The 19,213-nt window shown below is 42.6% G+C and overlaps 1 long non-coding RNA gene across 1 annotated transcript in view; it reads right to left on the bottom strand.

Moving 5' to 3' along the window:
- Positions 1 to 1,962: 1,962 nt before the first annotated feature.
- The window catches only part of LOC121875571, a 121,155-nt gene continuing 103,904 nt past the window's right edge, over positions 1,963 to 19,213 (bottom strand). Inside the window, exon 4 of the long non-coding RNA XR_006090642.1 lies at positions 1,963 to 2,038. This is a non-coding gene — a long non-coding RNA (uncharacterized LOC121875571). The remainder of the gene's footprint in view (positions 2,039 to 19,213) is intronic.

Raw genomic sequence — 19,213 nt, 5'->3', positions numbered from 1 at the left:
TCCTAACACAAACACTAACCTAACACTAACCTAACACTAACCTAACCTAACACTAACCTAACTTACGCTAACTATATCTTTTACCAGACACACACAAGCAATATACAGTACAGTACAACTCGACAAGACAGTACTGGCGTTCGTGGTATTAACAGTAACATATAACAACGTTCGTGGTATTAATAGTAACATATAACAACGTTCGTGGTATTAATGGTAACATATAACAACATAGCAGAACTTTTACAGCATTTCGGTTCTTGACAAATCGCTTTAGAGTTGAGACGTAAGCAATAATGGCTGATGGTATTACTGGTTGTCCCAAAATAGCTACCTAATTGGTTTCAGGTGAACAAGGAAGAGGATGAGGAGGGATAACGAGTAAAAATAGGAGGAGAAAGAAAAGAAGGACGAGGAAAAGGAAGGGGAGGAAGAAAAGGAAGGGGAGGAAGAAAAGGAAGGGGGGAAGGGAGAAAGAAACAAATCACAGAGACCCTAAAGTGACTAAATAACCCCATCCACCCCACTACCCACCACCCATCCCACCCACCACCCACCCATCCACCTCATCCCACCCACCCATCCACCCACCCCATCACCCACCCATCCCACCCACCCACCCACCCACCCCACCCACCACCACCCACCACCACACCCACCACCTACCTCAGCAGATTTATACCCAAATAAATATAGCAACTTCATTTTATCTTTATTTCTCCTTTAAATAACACAAAGACAGGCTTTCGAACCAAAAGAAATAATTTTGAAAGTCACTATTATTTAGCTCAGGTAGAGTCCTCTTGTCTGTGGCTTTATTGTGGGCCTTTCACCACAATTAGTTCGCTCAAGTGTGTGTGTGTGTGTGTGTGTGTGTGTGTTAGTGTTATGATACACACACGTACTGAAACACACACACACACACACGCACACAAACATTAATAGATGCTGATCATTCATACATACATACATACATATATAAAGGTACATTACAGTAGTTATTTGTTATTAAAGAAAATCTATAACATTATGGATGTGTTTCACGGATGCAGTAATGGTCGGGGTAAAGCACTGGACTTTTTACGACCGATAAATACTAAATGTTTTATGATATATACGAGAGAGAGAATACAAAAGGCTAAGTAGAAGATAAGAGCAAGAGTGGAAAAGAGAGAACTAAATATACATACACAATCAAAACTTACACAATGTTTCTGAGAGGACAAACACACAATCAACGATCCTCGCTCCCTCGGGTAAATATAGTCTTTAGAAAGAAACTCCGCCATTTACAAGTATCGTTAATTAACTTCCTTCTAGCGGCTATTGTACTCTGTGGATCAGTTATCGTACTCTCGGGATCAGCTATCGTACTCTCGGGATTAGTTATCGTATTCTAGGGATTAGTTATCGTACTATGAGGATTAGTTATCGTACTATGAGGATTAGTTATCGTACTATGGGGATCAGTTATCATACTCTCGGGATTAGTTATCGTAGTCTGGGGATCAGCTATCGTACTCTAGGGATTAGTTATCGTACTATGAGGATTAGTTATCGTACTATGGGGATCAGTTATCGTACACTGGAGATGAGCTATCGTACTCTGGGGATTATTTATCGTACTCAAGGTCGCAGCAATCACTATCGGGACGCCACTTTTAATATTTAATGTGACACCAGATGGTCTTATTCAACTGAGAGAGGAACCCGTGTACAAGGGGTAACATATTAAAAAAATAAAAAAAATAAATAAAAAATAAAAAAAATAAAATATCTTGAACGAAATAAAAAAAAACTTAAAAGAAAAACGTCAAAAAATACAATATAATGAAAATTAATAAAAACATAAGTACTTACAAAATAAAAGTAACAAATAGAATAAAATTAATAACATCTTGAATAAAATAAAAACATTACTTGGAAAAAAAATCGACTAAAAATATAATACAAAAATTAAGAAATAAAATACAACTACTTACAAAAAAATTACAGATCCTCTTGAGTAAAAATACGAGACATGTCAAGCACAAATTACCTGAAAAGAGAGAAAAATATTTATTAGAAAAATTACCGTCACATCACATCACGTCACATCACATCACATCACATACGTCATCATCCACATCATCACATCCCGTCACTCCATCCCGTCCACATCACGTCATCCACATCACTCCTTCCACGTCATCATCATCATCATCATCACATCATCACGTCATCCACCATCCTCACATCACATCATCCATCACATCACATCACGTCACATCACATCACATCACGTCACATCACAGTATACTACATTACATTAATCTATCTATCTATTTATCTAACTATCTATTTATCTATCTATCTATCTATCTATCTATATATCTATCTAACGGACATCTCTTACCATATAGTTCGTTAAATAGAGGTTTTACTCAACATTGTAAATTAGGAAGAAACAATAGGGGAAAAATAAACTCAAATAAATTCAACTCTTGCAGCAACGAAAGAAAAAAAAACTCATAATTTATTTTAAGGAAAGTACCCAACGTCTAGAGAATAAATTAAGGAATAAACAGACGAGGAAAAAACTTTACCGAAAAAAAAACTCGAGGTCTTTTGTTGTGAAATTGAGGTTTGTAGTGAGTTTGGTATTTTTTTTACCCCGCGTGAAGAGAGAGAGACACCCCACACGACAAAAGTATTAGAGAAACAGGAAGAACTTAGCTAACGAACATACAACCAATATTAATTAATTATCAACCGAACAGAAACCAACCAAAAATTTATAACCCCAAAATTAATAAAATACAGTAAATCCCGTCTATCGCTTAAAGACCAATTTTAACTTGTGGTAAAAAGGAGACGGTAAGACCCAAAGGTTTTACAGAGTAGGAAAATTATGAACATGTCACTGGTGGTTTAATATTAATTCTCTACAGGCAAAAATATCATTGATGGGGGGTGTGTGAGAGTGAGGGGGGGTGTGTGAGAGTGAGGGGGGTGAGAGAATGAGGGGGTGTGAAGCTGTGTGTGAGAGAGGAGTGAGAGGGGGTGTGAGGATGTAGGGGTTGGGAGGGGAGGTAGGGATGTGAGGGGAAGTGGGTTGTGTGAGGGGGTGAAAAAAGGGGTTAAGACTCAAAATAGTTAAAAAAAAAAATAATTAAGTCAACTTTGTTTTGATATTCCTTCACCGTCTCAGAATATTTAGTTGTAGGGGAAAAAATTACAACAGTTCATAGAGATTTGATAAAGATTCTTCCCTCTCGTCTAACAAGATGAAGAAGGCGAAGAAGAAGGCAATATGACTCAGGAATATTTTAGAATATTAAAAAAAAGTCAACACGGGTTTCAAGATGTCTTCGTTCTCCCCAAAATAAAACGGAGTAAGAATCAAAGAAAATGTAATGAGTATTTTTTTTTGAAACCTTCTAAAGGGTGTCATACAGTTTTGATGAAAGTTTCTCCCATCCAGGAAAAAAGGAGAAGTCAAGAAATTTTAGAGAAACAACAAAACAAAAACAAGAGTTTTTTTATAACGTTCTAAGACTTTCGGGAGGTGAAGTAGCGGCACAAAGACCACGTAGGATATTTATAAAATGTAAATTGACGCGGCATGAATAACAAAAGACCTGAAGGGGTAGAGAGACCTTGAGGAACATTGTGACCTTCCCTAAGAATTTCTCTCTCTCTCTCTCTCTCTCTCTCTCTCTCACACACACTATATGGAGAAGTGTCAGCTGTATGGAGATGTATGGAAGACTATCAGCTGCAAAGAGAAGTGTCAGCTGAAAGAAGTGTCAGCTGCAAGGAGTGTCAGCTGTATGGTAGACTATCAGCTGCAAGGAGAAAGAGACAATCACTTCTCCCAGCTGCCGTCTCAGAGCTGATCATATACCTGCCTTACGAACACCTGGGCGTCGCTTCTAGGAACTAATCATGTCCCAGCGAGCGTCTGTCTCTCTTCCTGTACACACACACACACACACACACACACACACACACACACACACACACCAAGTGAATACCAAACCATCTAATCTGTTCCTACTCGTTGCTGCCTCACGGGACCATTTTTAAAATTACTATATACAGTCTCTTTGATCAGGAATGGGAATCGGGAATGGGAATGGTTTGTAGATTATAAGTTTCCATCTTGAAAATTTCCACGAGTGTGTTAGATCATTATTTATAGTTTTAATTTTATTTATTTATTTTTTTATGGTGTAAAAATTGAATCCTGTAGATTAAATTTTTTCGTTCGGTACACAAGGAGGCAGCATGACCGGCACTGTACTCGACCATCTTCACTTCCACAACTGTAAAATTAGGTACCCATTCACAGCTGGGTGGACTCGGTGACGACCCAAGCGCAGACCAGTGACCCTTAGGATGAGAGGCGAGAGCAATATGCACTCAGCCACCGCTCCTCTTACTCTTACTTCTCAGCGAATGAATCTTACCTATTTTCGGACATCCTCGTGAAAGTCTCAGCTCTCCTCTCAGCCTTCTCAGCATTACGGCATCAACCACAGAACACTCCTAACTCACTAGCTACCTGTCTCAGCTATTCTCTCGTCCCTCCCTGGTTTATTTCTTACAATAAGACAGTCTCAGCTCTACTCCCAGCAACAAAAACCACCATAAGACATTCCTAGTTCACCAACCAACAGTCTCCTAGCATTATATCCTGACCCAAATACAAAACTCTCAGCTCTCGTTCCCATCCCTCCTAGCCACTAAAGGGTCGCCTCTAACCTCCTAGCGATGGGAACTTTCCTCTCAGCGCTGTGGAAGGGACTCTCAGAAGGGGAAACTTACGAGAGGAGGCGGTCACTACTACCTGGTTTGTTGCTCATAAACTGGACCTTAAGTAATGGAATTGAAGTTTTTTTTTTACTCTATTCCTATATCACGTTTATCTCTTAATAAAACCAGCGTGATGGAGGTTATCTCACTTAAGGTGTATTGGTAAAGGCGTTTAGCTTTCTTAGTAAAGAGGTGGAGCTTATACGTCGATAAACCTGCAAAAGTTATCCAGTTTTAATATTTTTTTTTTGTGTTTCAGTAAAGGTCTATTGTGTTCTCTTACTTTATGTGTCTTGTAAGTAATATTTAAGTGTCTTTTATTTTTACTCATTCATTATGTAGCGCTTTTAGTAATATTTAATTAGAGTTTGTCTTACAGCAAATCTGTGTTGATGTAAGTTATTTTTAAGTAAAGATGAATGTCACTCATCTTCACTCAGTGTTTTGTAAGGATTATTAACGGAAACAAGTGTCTCTCTTACCTTTCCCTCTGTGTTGATGTTAGTAAATTTTTTTTTAAGTTAAGAAATGCGTCTCTAACTTTTCCTGTGTATGTTTTTCTAACTATTAATTAAGAACACGAAAGTCTCTCTCTCTCTCTCTCTCTCTCTCTCTCTCTCTCTCTCTCTCTCTCTCTCTCTCTCTCTGTCTAACATAAAGATCGCTTCTAACAACACACATATATGCATAAAACAGCCCCAGTTTACTGACTATATTAAATGATAGTATATATACAGTATATATAGTGTTAGGAGCAACATATAAATAAAGAATAATTTCTCTCAATACCCGGATGTTAGCTCTATCTTACAGGTTTAATTGAGAGGTTACCTTTAATAAGCATTATTCAATAGCTTCCTTACCTGAAGTCCTTTTATTAATACAGGTAAGTGAGATCTGCCTCGTGCTGGTTTAATTAAAGACACAAATGGTAAGAGATGATGATGATGATGATGACATAAAGAAAGGAAGAAGATAATGATAATGATGTCTTAGTAAATATCTTTCCCAGCCAATAGTAATACAGTTTCCTCCCAATACAAAGTACCAGCCAATTACAGTAAGCGTTTCCTCCTGCAAGTTGTGACTCCATGAGTAAACGAAAGTACACAAAGAACGTTTCCCACCAATACCAATTAATTATCGAACATTTCTCCAACTTATAAATTAATTGAACGTTTTTCTGTCAAATATTTTAGTAGATAACAAAACGTTCGTACCAACAGTAATTATCGAACGTTTGTGCCACCATCATCATCATCATTACATTTAAAACAAACGTTCCTTCCATCAGCATTTATCAAACGTTTGTGCCAACGTTAGATCAGCCAACATTTATCCCCGCCTTAATCATCTTAATTACATCACCATCGGAAACGTTACCTCCTTGTTATCAAATTAGTACCGGTAACTCGACCCGGCCAGGGATGACGCCTATTGGCATCCAGTACCTTCAATTTATTAATATATTTCACACAAGAGAAGAACGAAACACTAACAGACAGACAGACAGACAGATAAAGATGTAAACAGACAGACAGACAGCAGAACAGACAAATAGACAGACAGACACACAGATAGACAGGCAGACACAGATAGACAGACAGATAGACAGACAGACACACAGATACACATAGACAGACAGACAGACAGACAGACAGACAGACAGACAGACAGACACACAGATACACAAAGATAGACAGACAGACAGACAGACAGACATTATATTAAAGCGATCGTTACCCTTTTATAGTCTGGGGTGTTAAAGAGATCCCATATTTTAAGGTGGGGGAGGGGGGTGAGGAAGAGGAGGAGAGAGAGGTGGGAAGATAATGAGAGAGGAAGGAAGGGGAGGGGAAGGAAGGGGGGTAGAGGGGAGGTAAAGTAGACGGGGGGGGAGGGAAGGGAGTTTAAGGGAGAGAAAAATGAGGTTTAGTTTCCGGATTAAGAGGATAATTATCTCCTGGAATTAACATATGCTGGGTTATTTTTTACAGCTTGAGGAGGAGGAGGAGGAGAGAACGTAATATGGGATCTCTCTCTCTCTCTCTCTCTCTCTCTCTCCTTCCTTCCTCATCCTCTTCCTTCCTTCCTTCTCCTTCTTCCCGCCTCCTCCTCCTCCTCAACCTCTCATCAGCGGTACAGATCTCACCTGCTGATACGCCCTTCACTCCCTCAACCTGGTAATCAAGCTCAGGTAAAGCTCCCATCTCCGCCAACCTCAAAGACACACACTTGGTCATTTTTTTCCTCCGTATGTATGTTAATGATCCTCCTCCTTGGTGTACCGTGTGTTAATTACCTCCGTGTACGTTATTCTTTCAGCAATCTTTGTACATTTTGTTATTATGTACGTCATTTTGTAATTAATTACGTCTATTTCCCATCTGTGCGTTATATTTGTCTATGTACGCTATTTTGTCACCATGTACGTTTATTTCCACTATATATGTGTTTTTGTTATCTATGTGCGTTAATCTGTTTGTCTGTACGTTTATTTGTCCTATATACGTTAACTTTCCCTCAACGTACAATATTCCCACGGACTAAGGACATAAGAACCTGTCTAATTCCCGTAAAGGAGAAGTCCATCATCGACAAAAAGTTATACTAACGTCATCAAAGGGTTAAACCATCAGAGTTAAAGGGTTAAACCATCGTCCTCAAAGGGTTAAACCATCAGAGTTAAAGGGTTAAACCATCGTCCTCAAAAGGTTAAACCATCAGAGTTAAAGGGTTAAACCATCGTCCTCAAAGGGTTAAACCATCAGAGTTAAAGGGTTAAACCATCGTCCTCAAAGGGTTAAACCATCAGAGTTAAAGGGTTAAACCATCGTCCTCAAAGGGTTAACCTACAGAACACAACTAATTTCATTCTTTATACAATTTCCAGATACCCAACCGTTCATTTTCCCTCCCATTAAGAGAACGCATCTAGTTTAGACTCCTGGTCCCAATTCTCTCAGGGCTCGCACCTGACACAACACACCTGTACACGTTAATCTCACCCCATACTGTTGTAACTAAGGTTAATCACCACAACAGGTAACACACGGTTATTATATAAGATAACGCTGCCTCTCCTTACGGGCACTCGGCATTACCTGATGGGTGTTTTTACCTGTGGAATGGGTCGTGGCAACTAAGTGTTTGTTAGTTAATGGAAACGAGGAAGTGTGTGTGTGTCTGTGTGTCTGTGTGTGTGTGTGTGTGTGTGTGTGTGTGTGTGTGTTAATTAGATCTTTGAATAACAATGTAATAATGGAATTTAATTTTATTTCTCTCCCCCTCCAAGCAACGGCTAGTTTATTGTGCACCCCATATCATCCCAGAGTGGTAGCGGAAAAATGATTTATGAACAGTGGTCAGATATTGTGGTGTTAAATATTACACACACACACACACACACACACACACACACACACACACACACACACACGCACACACACACACACGCGACTAATAAAAAATAGAATTAAGGATTGTATGATAAAAAAGAAACTGATAAATAGATACGAGTTAATAGAGGTAAAAAATAAATAAGTCTCCCGTCAGACTTTGTCGGGGGAAAGAAAATGAGAACCATTTTTTTAATTACAAAAAACAGGAAGATTAAAGGCAAGGAGACCAGAATAATGGGAACGGTTGTAATTACTCCTGTAAGAACAATAGGGTGTAGGCGTAGGGGGAGATGAGTGTAGGTGTAGGGATGGGTGTTGGTGTGGGTGTAGGAAGGAGTGGATAAAGCAGTGTGGGTGTGTGTAGAGGAGGGTAAGTGGTGTGGGTGTGTGTGGAGAAGTGGATGTTGGTGTGGTGTGTGTGGAGAAGTGGATGTTGGTGTGGGTGTGTGTGGAGAAGTAGGCACAGGGACATGAGTTGAGTATGAGAGAGAGAGGAGAGAGAGAGAGAGAGAGAGAGAGAGAGAGAGAGAGAAAAGAGAGAGAGAGAGAGAGAGAGAGAGAGAGAGAGAGAGAGAGAGAGAGAGAGAGAGAGAGAGAGAGAGAGAGAGAGAACAACTTTGGTGAGAACATTTTACCAACTGCTCCGCCTCGACACGCGTCATGCACTAAGGCGTGAAATTATGCAAATGGATTTATTTGTTAATTGACAGGTGTTAAAAAAGTATATAGTTAACATGGACGAAAATAAAATTAACATCAGGAAAGTTAGTGATTGAAGAGCTATATATATGCATCACACACACACACACACACACACACACACACACACACACACACCAACTTCATCACCTGAATACAAAAAACTCCCAGATGCAACAAGCTTCAGAACTTGAGTTGTAAATTATTTTTACCTTGTTAATATATATAATTAAATCCCTTGAATTTAAGTCTCAACACCCAAAAAAAAAATCTTGGACTCTGAGGAAAAAGAAAAATGAAAAAGAAAATCCCACTATTACGACGCTGCTTCTGGGCAGAGGGGGAGGGAGGAGGGGAGGAGGGGGAGGGGGGGGGAAGTTGAGGGGTAAGGGTGTGGGGGGGAGTGAGTGGAGAGAAATGGAGTTAGAGGGATGAGAAGACATGACTTGACAAGGTGGTGGAGAGAGTTGGACTTAGGAGTGGTGAGATAAAAGAAAATATTCCCTTTGTCATTCTCTATCTATCTCCTTCCCATCATCACTAACTACTCTTATTCCTCTCTTTACTGTTATCTACTCGTCCAGTTTTCCCGTCATACTCCTATTCCAGAAATTACCTGTTCCTTCCCTTTCCAGTATTCCTCTTTCCCTCTCCTTTCATCATATCTTCTCTTTCTATCTCTCTCTCCCCTTCCTTCTTGCCTCTCTCTCCTAACCCCCTTCCTCGTCTTCTTTCTATTTCTTGTTCCTTCCTTTATCATCCCCACTCCTACTTCCCTCCTTCGTCCCTCTCCTCTTCCTCTTACTGCTTGTCCCTTCCCCCATCATCCCTCCTCCTCCTTCCCTCTCCCTCACCACCCCGCCTCCTCCTTCATGTCTCTCCCTCATCGAACCTCCTCCTCTTCCTCCTTCCCCTCGCCCCTTACAAAGGACTTGGCGACCTAGAGGTGACCACCACTGCCTCCTTCACCCTCTCTCAATAACGTCTCCCTCCCCCCGTCTCTCTCCCTACCTCACTCCCTCCCTACCTCCCTCTCTCCTTCCCTCCCTCCTTCAACCTCTTCTCCCATATGATTATCTATATATAGAAATTCCTAGATGTGATTTTTCGATAAAATAATATTTGATGTTTACAGAGTTATATGCTCTACCTTAGAGACAAAAAAATCTCTCTTCATGGAATTTATGACAAGAAACGGCACACACACACACACACACACACACACACACACACACACACACACACACACACGGCACACACACGCACACACACACACACACACACACACACACACACACACACACACACACACACACACTCCGTCGTCTCAAGTCCCTCGGAGTTCCGCGCCAGAGTTCATGAGTGTTTACACAACATCTATTTTCCTGCCACTGATGTTTCCTGCGTGCTCTTCCTCCCCACTGCTGCTACACAACGAGGAATCCTAGGTGGTGTAAAAGACGGCGTGCAGAAGATGGCGTGCAGAAGATGGCGTGCGGAAGATGGCGTGCAGAAGAGGGCGTGCGGAAGATGCGTGCAAGACTATTCTCCCCCTCTCCTACATATGAAGAGGCGCCCAGTACACTAATCTTCTTAACTCTCTCTGATCATCATCATGACCACTCTGTGTGTTTTGGGAAGAATTTATACACCATCCTCGCCAACGTCTCCTGCTACCACCTGAGATCCCTCGTCCAAGAATTGCTGTTCGACACTACAACCTCATCCAGTCCATACGACCACGTACTGATCACTATAAGAACAGCCCAATTTAGACTCATGAGCCCGAAGCATTTATGGATAGAATAATGTATCAGTCTACTGCTTCGGGTTCACGAGTCTTATGAATCTCTCGGGGGTTCGTGGTTCAGGGGGAGAGGTGAATGGACTTTTGTAGTTGACTCCTAACCAGTGACTTGGGAGTAACAAACAAAACTTGTCCCCAATGAAATCACAAACAAACAAACAAACAAACATATTGCCTCATTAACATGACAAATAAACAAACAATGCTAAACTCTTATCACCTACAAAGGAAATGCTTCATTGAGATCACAAACAAACAAAACACTGAAATCACAAACATACAAGCATCGCTACACTGATATAAAAACAAACACAAATATCGTCTCTCTGTGGTTAGTATTTACAGAAAGACTTAATTTGTTGTTGTTGTTTGTGTTGTTGTTATTAGAGTTGTTGTTGTTGATAATGATGTTTATGAAAATGCATGAAGGTGTGTGTGTGTGTGTGTGTGTGTGTGTGTGTGTGTGTGTGTGTGTGTGTGTGTGTGTGTGTGTGTGTGTGTGTGTGTGTGTGTGTGTGTGTGTGTGTGTGTGTGTGTGGGGACACTAGTTATTTTTTATTTTTTTAAATGTTGACAAAAATAGTGTTACAAGGCTTTTAGAGGTGTGTGGGGAAGCTTGTGTACGCAGACTGGTTGGAATTAGGTTAGGTTAGGTTTTTTGTCTGTGAATGACGTAGATGAGTGTAAAGCCGTAGTTAGCGCCCATAAGTGTAGGGCCTTAGTTAATGACTGCACGTACCCACTGTTGACTACATCCCCACAGCCTTCTCATGACGGACCCTGAGTGTGTGTGTGTGTTCAGGACACACACACACCACACACACACACACACACACCCACCCAGTTCCTTTAGCCTCATATGTATCCTCTTCTCTCTCTTCACCAACTATCCCTCTCGACAGACAGACAGACAGACAGACACATCTAAAATAATCATAATAAAATAGGCACCAGGACGAAGACTAGGAGTAATTGCGTTTTGTGGGGGAAAAAATAAATATTATTGGGACAGTCGGTCAGGCAGGCAGGCAGGCAGGCAGACAGGCAGGCAGGCAGAGCAGGCAGGCAGCAGACAGGTGAGTAGGTGGTGGGTGAGTGGGTAGGTAGGTAGGTGGTGGTGGGTAGGTAGGTGGGTGGTGGGTGGGTGGTGGTGGGTAAGTGGTAGGTGGGTAGGTCGACACTATTCTATGTTTGTTGCTAAAACTGCTGGCGATTGTCGTACGCCACAGCGCCCAGGACGTGTTGGAATAATGTATGACAGCGTGGTGGGTCGGTGGGTGGGTTGTGTGGGGTGGGTTGGAGGTGGGGTATGGTGTTTGAGGAGTGTGGTGGGGTTGGGGGTAGTGGGTTGGGTGGGATAGTGGGTCGGTGGGTGGGTTATATCCTGGTGGGGTGGGTGGTGACATGGGCTATAGTAGGACATGGTAGATGGGCGTGGTGTGGGTTATGGTGGGGTGTGATGGGCCGTGGTGGGCGTGTGATAGGCCGTGGTGGGCGTGTGTGATAGGCCGTGGTGGGCGTGTATAGCCGTGGTGGGCGTGTGATAGGCCGTGGTGGGCGTGTGATGGCCGTGGTGGTCAAGGGAGGAATCAAGTTAAAGGTCACTGAACAATTAATAAAAGAAAAATAGAGACAGTTGGTCAGAATAAACACGATAGATCACACGGGACCGCTAGTCAAAGTGGGTCCAGAGTGGGCCTGGATTGTAAAGTGAGGTCAGGGGTGGGCTAGGTTGGTAAAAAGAGTGGGTCAGGGTTTATAAAGTGGGTCAGGGTGGGCTGGTTGTAAGAGTCAGAGTGTATAAGAGTGGGTCCAGGGTGGGTTAGGTTGTAAAAGAGTGGGTCAGGGTGTATAAGTGGGTCAGGGTGGGTTAGGTTGTCAAAGAGTGGGTCAGGGTGTATAAGAGTGGGTCAGGGTGGGTTAGGTTGTAAAAGTGGTGGGGTGTATAAGAGTGGGTCAAGGTGGGCTACGGTGTAAGAGAGGTGGTAGGTGGGCTGGTATGGGATAGGGTAGGCATATCCAGGTATAGAATGGGCTTGGGAGAATGGACCAGGGTGGGTTAAGGGGGCTAGGATGGGCTAAGTTTTGCTACTAGTGGGGTGGTAGGTGGGCTGGGGAGTGGGGGGGCCTGGTCGCATGCTCGTGGGTCGTTACAGCGCCACTGTGGATCAATACAGTAATTAAGGTGTAATGCTTGTTCCTTCCTGCCAGCCACCTCGACCTGAGGGACCAAGCTATGGGCCCAGGTCACACTAGGTCTCTCTCTCTCTCTCTCTCTCATGCTAGTAGGCCCAGGTCCTGCCTCTCTCTCTCTCTCTCTCTCTCTCTCTCTCTCTCTCTCGCTAGTAGGACCAGATCATTATACGTTAAGGTCGTTATTGGCGTAGGTCGTTATAGACATTGGTCGTTATAGACGTAGGTTGTTATAGGTTCACGTCTTTATAAGCGTGAGTCGTTACAGGAGTAGGTAGTTGTAGGTTTCGGTCGTTATAGGCTCTTGTTGTTATAGGTTAGGTTAGGTTAGGTTAGGTTAGGTTAGGTTAGGTTAGGTTGGGTGGTTAAATGTCAACGAGGAGCTCAAAACGTGGTTTTTAACACACTTTCGAACCCCGAGATTAATCCTTCTAAATCCGTATCAAAAGATTTATTTCATTTAAGCTTTATGCCACTTATAGCTTCCTCAAACGAAAGCTTAAAATACATGAACAACAAAGATTCGAACACTCATTGCTGAAGCTTCGAGCCCCAATACGATACATAACTTGCCTACCATCTGAACTCTTACGGGTCTCAGCTATAAGATAATGAACCTCTCAATCATCTCCCCCTACCCTTCACCTCATCTCCCCTACCCCTCACCTCATCTCCCCTACCCCTCACCTCATCTCCCCTACCCCTCACCTCATCTCCCCTACTCCTCACCTCATCTCCCCTACCCCTCACCTCATCTCCCCACCCTCCTCATCTCCCCTACTCCTCCCTCCTCTCCCCCTACCCCTCCACCTCATCTCCCCCTCCTCACCTTATCTCCCCACTCCTCACCTCATCTCCCCCCTACTCCTCCCTCATCTCCCCCCCCTCACCTCATCTCCCCCCACCCCTCCCTCATCTCCCCCACCTCCCACCTCATCTCCCTCCTCCTCTCACCTCATCTCCCCTCACCTCCATCTTCCCCTACCCCTCACCCCTACCCCTCACCTTATCTACCCCTCCCCCCATCCTCCCCTATCTACCCCTCCACTTTATACTACCTCATTGCACCCAAACCCTCTACCTCCACCCACCTACTCCATTACTCCTAACTACCTATCCCCACCCACTCTCACCCCACCTATCCCTTCCAACTCAACCCACCATCCCATCTCATCCTATCTACCCTCCATCTCTCTTACAGTACTTATCCTCCTTCCCTCCCACCCCACCCTTCACTCGAGTTTCCTCTCACTGAAGCTCAACAAGAGACATAAAAAGGTGAGACAGAAAAAAAAGAGAAAAAAGAAGAGAGAGAGAGAGAGAGAGCAGTTAAGACTAACACTGACTACGACAATAACGATAAACAAAAGCTATTCCCATATTTATTACAAGGCTTAACCATCAATTTGCTCAGCATTGTTGGTGATTCGGCTGGAAAATGCCATATTTAAAGAGCTCGCGGACCCCTATTGTTTTGATAGAAATATGAACGCCAAATAAAAACTTCGAATGAGTACAAATTGCATTTATTATTATGCCAAGTAATTAACAAGCTTCAACCAATCTGAAAGAAACGCCGTTGATTTTTATTTGACGTTAAAACATCATTTGACCACTATTAGTTTGTGATGATAAAAGGTAGGTGGGAGAGGAGAGGGGAGAGGTGGGGAGAGTGTGTGTGGGAGTGGGGAGAGTGTGTGTGTGTGTGTGTGTGAGTGTGTGTGTGTGTGTGTGTGTGTGTGTGTGTGTACAATTACCCATACACATACAAGGAGTGTAAGAATACGTACACGAATACACAAACAACTAACTGGAATGTCTGATTGAGATGTTTAATCCTCCGCATCAGTGGTGTGTCTGATTTCCTCGTCTTTCCTCGTCCTTCCTCCGCCCTTCAATCCTCACCACCCACTACTACCCAACATACACCTCCACCCACCCCAGCACCCCACCCTCACCACCACAAAAGATATATTAGGTCGGGGAGGGACAGACAACCCCACACTGCCAGAGCCCGCAGTGGAGAACATTAACAGGTCAAGCGGTATGATAAAGCATTAATACCCCCATAACCCTTCCAGTATAACAGATGGCATCACCCACCCGCTTCATACATAAAAAAATAATATACAGTATAAATAGTTTTCAAAAACCCATAAAAAAAGACTATTAGGTCATGTGTATTCCGAATGGGTGAAAGAATTACGAATTTTAGGTTTCATGTAACTCGGAAAGGTAATATTTTTTTTTTATTTTAGTTGTCATGAAATAATGATAAATAAAAAAATTAAATTTTATGTGTGGTGTATGTATTATTTTATGAAGGCAAATAGTTCAGATTATGGATCTCCTGTACTCCAGATAAGCAAAAAAATTCCGGATTATAGGTCTCGTGTACTCCAGATATGCGAAAACAAAACACTAACAACACCTATGGAAATACCCATGATATTCTACATTCTACAGCAGCCTAATTTCAGTTAACACCAGGAAAGTATACCGACTCATAAAACCAAGAACTGTATCGCGTTACACATCTACTGAAGCCCCGTGAGAACACATTACATATCAGTCAACTACCAAAGTCCCCCGTGAACCTGAAGCATTTATGGATAGAATAATGTATCAGTCTACTGCTTCGGGTTCACGAGTCTGAATCTCTCGGGGGTTCGTGGTTCAGGGGGAGAGGTGAAGGAAGGACATAGTAGTTGACTGTACACGATATGCATAAGAGAATATTATTATTAGACAGTTAATAGATGCAATACTACTGTACAAAGGAGTTAAGGAAGTTTGTTTGTATAGAGCCGTATATCCTGAAGTTACAGTTCATAGGGGGGAAAGTAATGAATTATCTACCTTAACCTGTCAGTATTATAGGTCCTTTAACTTTATCAGACAGCGGTTGTTAAGGTTCTGTAAGCATGATGGTATAATTAGAATACTTAATAACATCGTCTCTATAACATTCAATAATACCAAAGATTGATTACCATTGAAAATACGATCGCTAATTCTACAAAGGTGTATAATCACAGCGGCTATAATCCAGTCTATTCAGGTTTTAAAATCTCAATCGTATAATAAGTCCAGTATAATGGGCGATTTTTGACCCCTATAATCCTGAAATTAATATTGTAACGTTATAGGGCGAGGGGTAGGGGTGAGCGATGTGTCCATGGCGTCTCTACTCTATAAAGACCTCTATAATTTGAGAGCCTTGATATAACACTAACCTCCCTAGATAAGATTATAGAGCAGGGGGATGGTGAGGGCTCTTGGGCTCTATCATACATGAGCTCTTTCCTATAGAGTTACAGACTAGAGCAGTGATATAATGCTTACTCACGCCCACCCCCCCTGCTCTCGCCCCCTGATCATGTTCGTATTGGTGTTCAGTATCATCTTACAGGGTTATGTCCAGTGTAAGGTTGATATGGTATTATGACACACACACACACACACACACACACACACACACACACACACACACACACACACACACACACAGATCATATCGGGAGGTGCTAGGAGGCTTGGCCCCACCTGCAGCCAGCGATCACCTGAACTCATTATGAAAAACAAAGTCTCCAGTCACGCGACACTCCTGGGGGGGGGTGGGAGATGGGAGGGAAAGGAAGGGAGGGGTGAGAGGAGGGTAAGAGAAGGAGTATAGAGGAGGATGAGTATGGGGAGGGGGAAGGAGATGGAGGAGAAGAGAGATATTTTCGATAAATTCTCCTCCAGGTTGCTGTTCACTTAGTCAAATTAGATATGTTAGTAAAGTATATTCAGTCCAAGTATAATAACGTGCACTGTAATGAAACGATATATAACATAAATACAGAAATGCAGTCCAGGTACAGTCACTACGTAAATTAATAATGCAAATTTGTAACAGGAAACCTAATCACCCAACACACCTAACCCAGCACCAACACAGCCCCAACCTAACCTAACCCAGCCTAGCCAAGCCTAGCCTAACCTAACCTAACCTAACCTAACCTAACCTAAGCCACAGCAATATTCCCAGGCAGTGAGGTGTTACAGCCAGGCATCAGATTCTCAAATTTAAGTTAATTAATTTTCCCTTAATTAAATGGACGAGCCGTTGTAAAAAGTTAAGGTAGAGTTGCGTCAGTTTCGCTTGTTGCAGTTAGATATTTATTCTGACATCTCCAGTTAGGATACATTCTGACTGGCCTCGTATCCAGTTAGGTTCAAATTCTAGTCATATCTCCAGTTAAAGACATTCTGACTAAATCTCCAGTCAGGTCCAGTCTCACCTACCCAGTTAGATACACTCTGTCCACACCAGTTAGGTATACCCTGGTCTTATCTCCAGTTAGGTCTAGTCTCATTATATCCAGTTAGGAACACACACAGTCCACATCACCAGTTAAAGACATTCTTAACCATATCTACAGTTAGGGAGGTGGGTGGAGGAAGTGGGTGGAGGAGGTAGGAGGTAGGTGGAGGAGGTGGGGTGAAGGAAGTGGTGGAGAAGGGTGAAGGAAGTGGGTGAAGGAAGTGGGTGGAGGAGGGTGGGAGGAGGTAGGTGGAGGAGGTGGGTGAAGGAAGTGGGTGGAGGAGGTGGGTGGAGGAGGTGGGTGGAGGAGGTGGGTGGAGGAAGTGGATGGAGGAGGTGGGTGAAGGAGGTGGGTGAAGGAAGTGGGTGGAGGAGGGTGAAGGAAGGGTGGAGGAGGGGTAAAAGGAAGTGGTGGAAGAGGGAAGGAAGACGACGGTAAAGGAGGAGGAAGAGGAGGTGGGTGGGTGGAAGTGAGGTAGTTTGAGTAGAGGCTTGTGAGGGCAGTTCTAATTACCTCCATGATAATTACCTCCAGCTTCCAAGATAATTAGCTCCTTACACTATTAAAATACTCAGGTAATTACCATTCCTGAATATATGTCGGGCGCTGACGAGTCCAGGAGGTGTGTGTGTGTATGTGTGTGTGTGTGTGTGTGTGTGTGTGTGTGTGTAAAATAGCTTTGTACTGCACCACACACAACATATGATCCGTAATCTCTCTCTCTCTTTCTCTTTTTATCTGTCTGTCTCTCAAGTCTTCCATTATCTCATTCTCCCTCACGTCTCTCCTTTATTGATGTCTGTGTTTCTAATTCATTCATTCTTCTTCGGTTCCTCCCTTTATCTAGATGGTATTTTTTGTTGTGCTTGTCCTTCTTCCCTGTCTTCATTCCCTTTTCCTCCCCTTCCATCCCTCTTCTCTTCCTCCTCTCCTCCTTCCCGTCAACTCTCCTCTCCTTCTGTCCCTCCCATTCTTACCACCCCCCCACTCACCCCCTACCCCCACTCACCCCCACCCCCACCATGACAGGCAAAGAGGAGCTGCGTTGGTCGCAGCGACACTAATTACTTCCATTTTAATTAATCCTTAATTATAGAGACTAGATGAAGCCCAACTAATAAGGCAATTACACTCGGGAGTTGTCGAAGAGATGGCAAGACGATCACTCGAGTTATCGTTCGTGTTCAAGGTGAATAAGTCTTTCCTACCTGAGAGCCATTACCACACACATCATGTTTTATACCTGTCAACGAGCCTTAAAGTGAAGAGAGGGTATTGTAATCACGAGGTTTGTTAGTGTGTGTGTGTGTGTGTGTGTGTCTCTCTCTCTCTCTCTCTCTCTCTCTCTCTCTCTCTCTCTCTCTCTCTCTCTCTCTCTCTCTCTCTCTCTCTCTCTCTCTCTCTCCTGGGGTAAACATCGTCAGGAAGTATCGTCAGAGAGGTCGCCCCGCTCTTTACCTTGGAGTGACGTGAATGTTATCTTTATGGGATGCAAGAGCTCAGAGAATACCACACACACACACACACACACACACACACACACACACACACACACACACACACACACACACACACACACACACACACACAAACACCAAAAAAACCAGAAACTAAAATACAATAAAATACAGTACATCTGAGAAGAAAAAAATACATTGGTGTATTTATAAAAAAACCCATTTGCCTTTCTAAGTCTTCAAGGTAACATCATAACTACATTGTGTTTTAGAGGATTCATACGCAAGTAATAAGAGAAAAGAGAATTAGATTTTTACCAGGTTCAAATTTCTTGTTACCCATTATTGCGAACCTCTGGGAAGAAAGAAGAAAGAAGAAAGAAGAAGAAAGAAGAAAGAAGAAAGAAGAAGAAAGAAAGAAATAAGAAGAAAGAAGAAATAAGAAATTAGAGGACAAAAAGGAATATGTATGTATGTATGTATGTATGTATGTATGTATGTATCTGTCAATTGCTTCAAATATTCAGATTATTCACCGAACAAGAGACA

Source organism: Homarus americanus, unplaced genomic scaffold, assembly GCF_018991925.1.
Source record: "Homarus americanus isolate GMGI-L3 unplaced genomic scaffold, GMGI_Hamer_2.0 scaffold51859, whole genome shotgun sequence".
NCBI lineage: Eukaryota > Metazoa > Arthropoda > Malacostraca > Decapoda > Nephropidae > Homarus > Homarus americanus.
This window is presented reverse-complemented; position numbering and strand designations above follow the sequence as displayed.